Source organism: Epinephelus lanceolatus, chromosome 3 (assembly GCF_041903045.1).
Source record: "Epinephelus lanceolatus isolate andai-2023 chromosome 3, ASM4190304v1, whole genome shotgun sequence".
Taxonomy (NCBI): domain Eukaryota; kingdom Metazoa; phylum Chordata; class Actinopteri; order Perciformes; family Serranidae; genus Epinephelus; species Epinephelus lanceolatus.
In genome coordinates, this window is record NC_135736.1 from 3,050,969 (window position 1) to 3,062,530 (window position 11,562).

At 41.1% G+C, this 11,562-nt stretch overlaps 1 protein-coding gene across 1 annotated transcript in view; it reads left to right on the forward strand.

The window, feature by feature from the left end:
• LOC144459417 (uncharacterized) overlaps nt 1–2,390 on the forward strand; it is a 121,559-nt gene extending 119,169 nt beyond the window's left edge. The window contains exon 8 of the transcript XR_013488398.1: nt 2,263–2,390. The gene's annotated coding sequence lies outside the window, so the exon portion shown is untranslated. The remainder of the gene's footprint in view (nt 1–2,262) is intronic.
• Nucleotides 2,391–11,562: the final 9,172 nt, after the last annotated feature.

Here is an 11,562-nt window from a genome sequence, read left to right on the forward strand (position 1 = left end):
AGTTGTTCTGGAGATGGGTCTGCTGCTAGAACTCTGTGTGGCATTCATCTGGTCTCTGATCTGAGCTGCTGTTAACTTGCGATTTCTGAGGCTGGTGACTCGGATGAACTTATCCTCAGAAGCAGAGGTGACTCTTGGTCTTCCTTTCCTGGGTCGGTCCTCATGTGTGCCAGTTTGGTTGTAGCGCTTGATGGTTTTTGCGACTCCACTTGGGGACACATTTAAAGTTTTTGCAATTTTCCGGACTGACTGACCTTCATTTCTTAAAGTAATGATGGCCACTCGTTTTTCTTTAGTTAGCTGATTGGTTCTTGCCATAATATGAATTTTAACAGTTGTCCAATAGGGCTGTCGGCTGTGTATTAACCTGACTTCTGCACAACACAACTGATGGTCCCAACCCCATTGATAAAGCAAGAAATTCCACTAATTAACCCTGATAAGGCACACCTGTGAAGTGGAAACCATTTCAGGTGACTACCTCTTGAAGCTCATGGAGAGAATGCCAAGAGTGTGCAAAGCAGTAATCAGAGCAAAGGGTGGCTATTTTGAAGAAACTAGAATATAAAACATGTTTTCAGTTATTTCACCTTTTTTTGTTAAGTACATAACTCCACATGTGTTCATTCATAGTTTTGATGCCTTCAGTGAGAATCTACAATGTAAATAGTCATGAAAATAAAGAAAACGCATTGAATGAGAAGGTGTGTCCAAACTTTTGGCCTGTACTGTATGTGTAATTTCTTGCGTCTGAAGTCTCAATTGCACCGCCCTCCCTTACACGGTGTAGCCTGCAGCACCACTTTTACTTACAGAAAAATAATAAGAAGAAGATGTATAATAATAATAAAAATCTGAACAAAAACAACAGGTTTCCCAGCACCACTGGTCCTGGGAAACGCGTCTGCATGTATACGCATTCCCCAGGCCCCGCGGGCTTGGACCCCTAATAATAAGTTACTGTGGACCTATATGCCATGCTTTTTAATAAAATTACCAGAGGAGTTCGCTGAAAAACAGGTAATGTCAGCCTGAATTACTCGCGTGCATCCCCGGTGAAAATCGCTGACATGCATGGGAACAAATACAATAGGGTTCCCAGCACTGCTGGTCCTGGGACACACGTCTGGTTGCATACGTGTTACCCAGGCCCCGCGGGAATTACTCACGTATGTCCCCGGTGAAAATCACTGACATGAATGGGAAATACAGCTTCTACAGGCTCGCCATAGCTTACTATGAGGACTCAGCGACCAGAATTCGGGATGGTGGACCGTTGGAATGGCGACATTTTGGAGTAGCGGTCTGTAACTGTTGGTTAAATGGCCCATTCGGTTGGTATTCGGATAACTGAGGCTTTACTGGTATAATGCAACAGCGCCACCCAGCGGTGAAACCCGTGTACACGCTTACACGAAAAAAAAATTACCCACTCTAAACGAGATTTTTGTACACGAAATCACCCCTACTGGGGACACTCAACACACACACACTATTTGAGCCAAAGTGGGCACACTGGGGTATTTTGATCCCTTTATCACCTATACATAAGCCTATCCATACAACTAGGGACACTCAACACACACACACACACACACACACACACACACACACACACACACACACACACACACACACACGAGTGACCTTTCCTCCCTGGGGAAGAACCATGTTTAATTGGTCATCAGCACTTTTCTCTGTGTTCCACAGGCAGTGAATTAAAGGAGAGGAGGAGAGGGAGAGAAATGAGCAGGGAGGTAGAGAAGTTAGCTCCTGGGAGGATACCAAACGCGAGAGGAGAGGAGAGGAGAGGAGAAGGGAGGAGAGGAGAGGAGAGGAGTAAAAAACTGAGGCATGTGCTTAATTGTTTTGGAAGCAGATGGACAAGCAGTCAGGCAAACACATTCTCTAACTTAATCAACTCCAGCATGATGAGCATCCAGAGTATAAGCCCTGCAGCGCCATGAGTAATTGTTCTATATGTCTAGTTAGATTCCAATAAGAGTGCAATAGCGTTGATATATTGTTAACAATATGGTGAGTAACTGAATGATATGCTATTTAAACCTTCGTAAATCACAGTGAAACATGAAACCGCTGCTTTGATGGTAAATATATTGGTCCCTCAGTTCTTCTGTACCATGTATGCTGACAAATCATCTGTTGATCAAATAGACTGTGATGTGTGAAGTGATATTCAACAATTTATTTCTGTCTCTCTTTCTTTTCTCTTGCTCCCTCCCTTTTCCTTTCCTTCCTCAGAACTTCTGTTGGTGCTGTTTTCTTCCCTCACTTTCATTCTCTATGCACCTCGTCCACTCTCTCTCTCTCTCTCTCTCTCTCTCTCTCTCTCTCTCTCTCTCTCTCTCTCTCTCTAGACGTGTGACTTCTGACTAGATGGGGCGGCAGATAGTGATGAGCCAGCAGTGGCCATGCTCGGCTGCTTTGGCTAATGGAACTCTCCTGTCTCTACAAGGTCTCACAATGTAGTCCAAGACCAGGGCCTCATCTCATCATATGTGTGTGTGTGTGTGCGTGTGTTGAGTGTCCCCAGTTGTATGGATAGGCTTATGTATTGGTGATGAAGGGGTCCAAATACCTGAGTGTCCCCAGTTTGGCTCAAATAGTGTATGTGTGTGTGTGTGTGTGTGTGTGTGTGTGTGTGTTGAGTGTCCCCAGTTGTATGGACAGGCTTATGTATTGGATGCATTATGTATTATAATGCATCATTCTTCTTCTGATGTTTGGACCTTAAAGTGTGCATTCATCTTACGCTACCTTTATTCACTAGACATCCAACACTCTATCTTACAAAACTGATCAATGGGGCTTTAATCATTTGTATATCCATGCTGGTTTGTGGTAGGAGTGTGTGTTAATTGTATCTCTTTGCTGAACTGCAGATTTCTACTCTTCCTGTGGCCACACCATCAGTGGATGATGACTTAAATGGCAGCCATCAGTCGCTGGTTCCTGTCCAACATGTGGAACCGTTGTCTTCCAATGTAAATAAGGTACGTCATGTTGCAACAACAAAGATGACCAAAGTTCAACTGATTTTGCACTGCGGTAGTGTAATATTAAAGTAGGTTACCATAATTAGGTATCAACTGCTTCTTTTTTTTTTTTTTTTTTTTAATTGACAGGACAGACAAGTGTGAAAGGGGGAGAGAAAGAGGGAGTGACATGCAGCAAAGGGCCACAGGCTGGAGTCGAACCTGGGCCGCTGCGGCAACAGCCTTGTATATGGGGCGCCTGCTCTATCCACTAAGCCACCGACGCCCCTGGTATCAACTGCTTCTTGAAATGAGATGACAATTTCTGTATTAAAGTGACTCTTGTCTTTCAATCTTGTTCATTCCAGTCATTTCAGCCCAGGACTGCTAAACTGAAACAGCACCATGACAAATGCTCTGAACGCTACATGGCCTCAGAGGAAGAATGCAATGCAGCTGAAAGACAGTGTACCTTCCTTTTGCATCAGCGTGTGCTTCTTGATCAACAGCTAGCACAGTTGGAGAATGTGAGTATCATACAGGTCTTTCCAGGTTTTCTTATATCACAGCACTTGTAAGTTTTTATAGCTTTATATAACTTTATGTAACTTTTATATAACTGTTAATTTCCTATATCTCAGTATGACTTCTGTAAAAGCTAGAATAACGACATTATAAATAAACGGCGTTACTAACAGCGCTACAGTAACGAGTAATCAAAAAAATTACTTTCTCCTCCGTTATAACGCAGTTACCATTACTCACAATAAAATGCACCATTACTTGGCTTTACCTGAGTTCACTGACGCAGTTTTCACCCAAGCAAGCTCCTTCTCAGCGGAGCTGTAAAGATTTTCTTCTCTGATGAGGGCAGGTGAGGGGGAAGCATAAGTGATGATGATTGGCTTAGGGAGAGTAAAATTTCATCATAAACCAATCAGAGGCAGAGTAGTGCGGGTATTCACAAGCAGGGTTGTCAGGCCCGTGACTGTGGGCTTGTTTTTTCACTTACAAATATTGGTAGTCACGGGTTGCGGCCTTTTGGGCTTGTTTTTAAAGTGGAGTTGCTTATTTGGGCTTGCTCCCTAAACATCGCCTTTCTCTATCTATCTGTCTAATAAGTTATTTAAATGATAGTATATCGGACTGCAGGACGTTTCCACGGCTCCGCTCCCTCCGCCTCTTTCCCCTGCACACACCTGACCGTCAGTCAATGAGACTTTTCACATTTAAATTGCACGATTAATGGAGGTTTTTTAACTAAAGTGGATAAGTGTACAATGTTTTATTATAATGACTTATTGTATTAAGTGTCAATTTCATTCATTTAACATATTCAATGTTGACTTTCAGTACATACAGTTCCATTAAGGGGGTGTGTCTAAGCAATTTGACATATTTGAGCATTTTATAAAAAAGTAATGCTATAGTTACTTTTCCAGGTAATTAATTACGTTTACAGTGCAGTAACTCAGTTACTAACTCAGTTACTTTTTGGGGAAAGTAACTAGTAACTATAACTATTTATTAATTGTTTATTAATTGTTTATTGTGTATTTTATATAACTTTATTTTTTATTTTTAGCATCCACTCCCCCTCTCCCTTCAGAGAGCCTTTGCTCTTTGGTTCAGGCTGCATTTGTAAATAAGAATTTGTTCTTAATTGCTTGCCTGGGTAAATAAAGGTTAAATAAAAAAAAACAAAAAAACAAACTAATTACTTTTTTAACTTATGGGTTTGAGAGTTGTACCAAGGAGTGAACTGTCTTTGCTTTATTAACTTCTTTTTAAGAGGTGCTACAGAGTCGAGTGTTGTTTGCAGCGAGCCTACGGCACTATCGATAAGCTGATCAATTCAGGAGAGTTTACAGTCAGTACGGGAAACCTCTGTTGGTGCTTCACTGTCTTGCAGGTTCCCTCGAATCGCAGCTATGCCTGGATTGTGGGTCATGGTTGTGTGGCCGCCATGCCTGATGTAAGTGCAAGTACGCTGTGAGGGTCCAAGGACAGTGGGATGTCGTATGCTGTAAAGCCCTCTGGGGCAAATTGTGATTTTGGGCTTGATAAATAAAATTGAATTAAACTGAACATATGAACACAGCAGAGCATTTAGCAGCTGTAGTAGTTTTTGTAAGGAGTTGGTAGGAATTAAAACAGAATTAAAATAGAGTGAATACTGGCCTTATATAACAGGTGACCAGAAACATGACTCCAATCTGTTGCTCCATGTCTTAATGTGTATACAGGCTAGCTGTTTTAGGCTGCAACAACATTATATGGTAACACAATGTCAGTGTTGTGTCTATAGTTTGTGCTGCTGCCCTGAAGTGGCTGAAAATATTTATTTCACCTTTAAAACTCCTAATTTCTAAGTTTTAATCAGCGAAAAATGTTTTACTTTATCTTGTAAATAAAATGGCATATAGAGTGAGTTCTGCTTGGTTCACTTTTCTCTACATCTGTGATTCTCACTGTCTCTCCTCCGACCAATGAGCATGTGATGTTGAATAGAAAAGAGAAACCACAGATGTTTGACCTCTTGCTTCCTCTCTGGCATTCTTCTCCCTGTTTTCCTTGCTATCCTCCTCCCAGCTCTCTCGCTCCCTGGTGGGCCTGCTGAGCTGTCACATAGTACTGGACCGTGTCCTTAACTCTGTTTTGTCATCCTGTCTTCCTGTCTTCTCTTCTACAATTCATCCGTCCCCCATCCCCCAGCTCCTGAGTCTCTGTGTCCTCATGGGATTTCTGGATGGCCGAAGCATCGACTCTTATCTCTCTCCATGTGTGTCTGTAAGTGTGTGTTTGTATGTATTTGTGTGTGTGTGTGTGTGTGTGTGTGTGTGTGTGTGTGTGTTTTGAGACAGTAACAAATGCCAGGTTGGGATTTACAGGTGAGCAGTCATGGAGCAGTCGCAGATGTTGTCAGGACTGTGCAGCTCTCACAGTCTGTCTCTCTGTCTCTCTCTGCTCTTTCTTCTTAGCTGGCTGTGTACTCGAGTAACTCTCACAGATGTTAACATGAATGGTCCGAGATGATCCTGAGCTCAAACACTTTGGCCAGCCTTGTCACAGACTTTGTGAATGTATGTGTGGGTAAACATACATACACAAAGGCTGTGTGTGTGTGTGTGTGTGTGTGTGATGAATGGGCCAGTGCCAGGCTGCTTTCCCTCGGTGGCCTTGGATCAATCTGCTTATCTGTTAGCTGCCAGCACTGCCAGTGATTAACGGCCAGCTCCACACATAGCACATCCTTATTCATTACCACACACGTCACACACATGCATGTGTGCGCACAGTCAAGCAAACACAGGCACAGATGCATCTCCAGCCACTCTTTTCATCTTACAGTATCTCTATACTTACTATCACTGAACATCTTTTCATGTTTCTCTTCCATGTTCTTTATTGGTCTTTCCCCTGTCTACTTTGACCTCCTTACATCGCTTATACCTGAGATACCGACCTAGTCTCTCATCAGGCCAATCGGAACAGACAAGAAAACCCCAGAGGCAGAGTGAAGCGGGACAGGGTTTTTACAGGCAGCAAACGGGGTGGCGCAGTAACTCGACAAGACAGATGTGTCTTCTCAAAAATGTGTCACAAGACATGAACAAAATCCCAGAGATGGACCCAGTACTGAAATATTAATTAAAAGAAATGAGTGCCGCTTAATTTTAGTTGAAAAAAAATTAGTGGATGGAGTTATCAGCGCCGTGCATAGACATTTTTTGGGGGCTGGTGCTCAAGCAAAGAAAAAGGGCACCGCTCTCGTAATTATTAACAAAAATAAGGTACATACAATAGCACATCTTTTACTTATTTATTTAGACTATTTATTTCAATACCCTTACAGTCATGCAGACAAGGGTGTTAATTTGTCTGAACATTGGTGGGAACACATATGAAGTGCGAGATCTAAGGGTCCTCCCCTGGTAAATTTGAAGCATCAAACACTTGATTTTACTGCATTCTGGTCAAATTTTTCTGCATCAGTTTGTGGTGGAAATGCCTTGATGCTGCTCTGACACACAGACACACTCTGATGATAGGTCAAAGTTCTTTGATTGGATACGAAATCCACAGAGTGCTGATTTGACAAAAAGAGTCTTTTGGGGGGGAAGTTTGGTTTATTTACATTAAATTCAGCCTTTCTTCAACCATGTCTCTTTTCTACGTGCCTTATTGCAGGGCTTGTTTTTATATTTTCTCTTGTTGTTACTTTTCCATCAGAACCCTTTAATTTAATTTCTTTATATTAATTATTGTATATAAATCATTGCTTTATACAAATAAAATTAAATTCACTTATTTAAATTCAATTGACCCCCTAAGAACCTGTAAACAATGAAGTTTTGTATGGGAGAAAACTGCATTAATTCTTATAATTATCTTCTCAATATGTTTTAAATATTCTTAAAGAATCCCAGAGAACTGATGTGCCGCAGCTCTGCGCTCTTCCTCTCCTCCTGTGCTCTTTGTGCACACAGTGTTCTTGCAGCACCAAACCACGTCAGATTCCTTTATACGAATTATCAGAACCATGGTGTGGAAAAAGCAAATTTATTTTAAATCAAGATTTGGTATACAAAAACCCATTGAAGTGGGAAAAAGTGGGAACGTTTGGCATCTGTCTCCAATTGCACTGGGCAGTTGGTGAACCTAAATCTGCCAGAGAGTTGGAGGGAGACTGTGATTTTACACCAGACTAGCTTGCTTGTTGTTAAGCTAAATAGTGGGTTGTTTCCTAATGCCTGGTTCACAATACACAACATTTCTGTCCATTCTGACAGTCACCATGTCACATTACGTGATTGTGGAGTAATAAAATCTAATAAAATCCCCAGTCGTATTTCATGACGTGTGTGATGTCATCGGGTTATTCTTGTTCTATTTGTATTACTTTTACTATTATTTCTGTTACTGTGTCTGTTTATGTGCCAGCTGGAATGTTGTTGTGGCAACAGCAGATGGCAGGAGCTACATTTTAAGTACCGTATGCAAACATACAAGTCATTGAATCCTCCACAACAAGTTCCTGCAAAAGTTTCACAATGAAAACCTAGAAAGCCTTCATTAGAAAATGAAGGGATTCTCTCAACTGAAGTTATAAGGGGCTTTTAATTTGACATAGATACAGGAAGTGTTGAGTTTCAAATGACGGCGCGATGCATTAACTTTATCAAGGCAAACGGGAGCTGATAAAAAGTAAAAATATAAAAACACAGAGGGATTAATAAATAACGGACCGTCTATAATGTAGTCTGTTTCAAATGAAGCTAGGAGCCTCTGCAGTTGTGGTGAGTAAAAGTCCTGCCTCTATTTTTTAATTTTCTTACTTTATGTCTGTCTCCATTATGAGGACGTAACATTGTTTGCTGGCTTGATGCTAATGGCAGTACTCACTTGGTTGATAAAGTGCCTCTGCTGTTTCACGCTGTCATTTTTCCTTTTTTACTCTGTTGTGGTAACATTGCCAGAGGAAACATCAAACAGGATGGGGTGTTGCTGTTATACCATTTTCTACGGAAGCAGATCGCTCTGTGTTCCTACTGGTCAAAGTGACGGCTGGGACGGGAGCAGTCATGAATGACAAATAGAAAATCAAACATGCTGGACTTTCTGTCGAGACGTCGTGAGACATCCCAGACGTGGCGTCAGTTGTCATTAACTATGACACACTACACGAGATGAAACAATGGATTATTGTGTGTACGACACTCATTGTCATTCACGATCCATGCAGACACCGTACGTTGTTGTGTAGGGCTAGAATCATGTAGTGTGTACCAGACATAAGCTAGGATGACTTTAGTGACACACTTTAAATTAAGCCACTATGCTTAATTTCACAACAGTGATAAACAATGCTGAGGCCTTGGGCAAACACTGTCATTACCTGGCTGTCCATGAAGGCAGGTCACAGGGAGACATTATGCTACTCTGCAGGGTGCTTGATAGGGCTGTCAGAACGAACTTCGCTATTCGAAAACAATTCGAATTATTGTAAAAATAAGCATATTTGAAGTTGGAAACTAAGGTTTGAATATTTTGAGGGAAAAAAAAAACAAAAAACGGCACTCTACCGTGCATTAAGAGATGTTTTTTGGGGAAATACATGACTGTCAGAGAACCCCCGTTTACAAGCAGACCTACAATCCATCTCCTCTCCTCTCTCTCTTCTCAGCGGAGGGTGCCCTGTCAGCCCTGTGCTGACAGTGACAGGGCGCATCTCTTTGATCCGAAGTGACACAGCCGGGGTCGTTCAATAAAGTAATTGCAAATAAATACTGTTTTAATGTGTAACTACTGAAATGTTCACAAGGGCTTTCATAAATTCCTACAATGTTGCGGCACTGCCGCCTTTGCAGGTTAAAAGTTAATGACAGCAACTTGAAGTGAGGAGGAGCAGTATGTCTCCGGCTTGTCAGCGCTGCTGGAGACGCTCACTTTTGCATGTGATGCAAAATATTAAAATAACGTCATTATAACACACAAATATGAAAATGCAGTGGTAGGCTTAGGCTATAGCCTATACCAAGGAAAAATTCAAATATTATGCAAATTTTTAACATAAAAAACATAAAAAATTCGAATCTGATTTTGGGGGAAGATTAACAGCCCTAGTGCTTGATACGTGAATGTTAACTGTGGTGACTGTGACAACAAGGGAAGTTGAAAAGGGAGGGCAGGGGCTCCTGCAGTCTGGCAGAATAAAAAAATAAAAAACTCAAATGCAACACGCTTTCAAAAAAGACACCACAGGCCAGACTTGAAAACTAAAATATAAGATTAGGGAAAAAAGAAAAAGTCAGTCAGAGGCCAAAAGTGCAGTCTATCTGTGCACATGCCTGGGAGTTACTATGTACTGTAGGTGTGTTTCTGAAGCAAATCAAATTTTTGCCTCACGTCATTCATGGAGACTTGACTGCTGGACATGTTTATTTGCTCCAAACAGCCAATGACATTTGTTGCAAGCTAACTAGCTACGTATGCACCAAGTGTTTGTGTGAGGAGTGTGCCTGTGTCTTTGTGTTTAGCTCAGCCTCTGACTAAACTCAGAACTTACCAGAAACTCCACTTCTTTGTTATTTTTTTCTCCAATCTCTCTCTTTTTCTTCTCTCTGCAAGTATGTGAAAGAAATTCATATACAGCCAGCACACAGCTTCCCATCCCTTTTAGGCAAATTTGTGTCTGCTTGCATCTTTCCACTGACTTTGTGTGTAACCTTGTGAGATAATGTAAAGACTTTGAAACAGTTGTTCGTCTTCTTATGCTACTCTTTCTATGCATAGAAAGTTTTTTCTATGCAGTTTTTAGTTTAGTAAATTCAATTAGGTAGTAAGGCCTAAGTGTCGTACTCAGACCTAGACTGTGTTTGTCTATCACCACACACGGTCACACAGACAGCCACAGATATGCGTCATGGCTGGCATGGAGCTCTGAACACCCAAAGCTTAAGTGTTGGCAGCCTGATCCCATTTCATTTACAAGATCTACATCTCGTGAGTCAGAAGCAGTTGGAAAGTGGCCCTTTTTATATAAAAAAAAGTATTTTATGACAACGTGGCTCACCCATTTACTGTATTAATAATACCTCACTGCCAAAGGCAAACAGGTGAAGTCTTAAATGAAAGCTCTGTAAATTCCAAATGTCAGTGCACCGCCCTTACATCTAAAAATGAAACTTGAGTTCAAGTACAATCAGAAAGAAAGGGACCAAGTGCAGACTTTAAAGCAGTACTACTCCACCCTTTGAGCAGCAGAGTCAACCAGGCATCACGTTCTTTAAACACCATGTTATTTTCAATAAATACCTATTGTACTATTATAAGTGAATGAGAATGTGTTAATGTGTAGTAATAAAGCTACATTAAATGATTCTTAATTAAATGACACTTGATTAAATGATGCTTTTTAATTGACACATATTGAAAACACACCATTACTAATCATTCTGTTTGGGTTTCTCAACACAAGCAACACCTTTCACATTGTATACAGTCATTGGATTTATTGTTAATAGGAAAAAAAACATTGATGAGGGCAGCTTTAAAAAGTAATGTAGTCTTCATATTTGTTATTAGATAATGGGGAGCACACTCCCTCTCTTTAAGTTAGATACCACATACTGTAAACCAGGGAGGTAGCATCAAATTCTGGGCCCTATTTGTCTCTATTTGTCCCTGCCCTTTCTCTCTTGATCCATGTTTCTCTCATGCACCCTTTGATTTTTTTTTTCCACAAAGCTGGTTTGCTTTCTTTCTCCCTTTTCTTTTTTGTAACCCAGATTTTTCTTTTTTGGGGGAAAGACATGACAGTGTACGTTGGTGCTCCAGCAACATATGCGGTCACTCACTTGGCTCTAGCTGCTTTGAGATAAATCCTGGTACAGGGGGGACTAAACCATTTTGTGCCTTTAAGGGGTGAGAGGTTTCTCAGGGAGCTTCCACTATTTTTGAAATACAAAGTTCAGTCTTTTAACTCACTTTTATGTATCTGTGCTGGCAATAGGCCTGGCCAGAGACATTATGTTTTTGGGTATCTGTCTGTCTGTCTCACTCT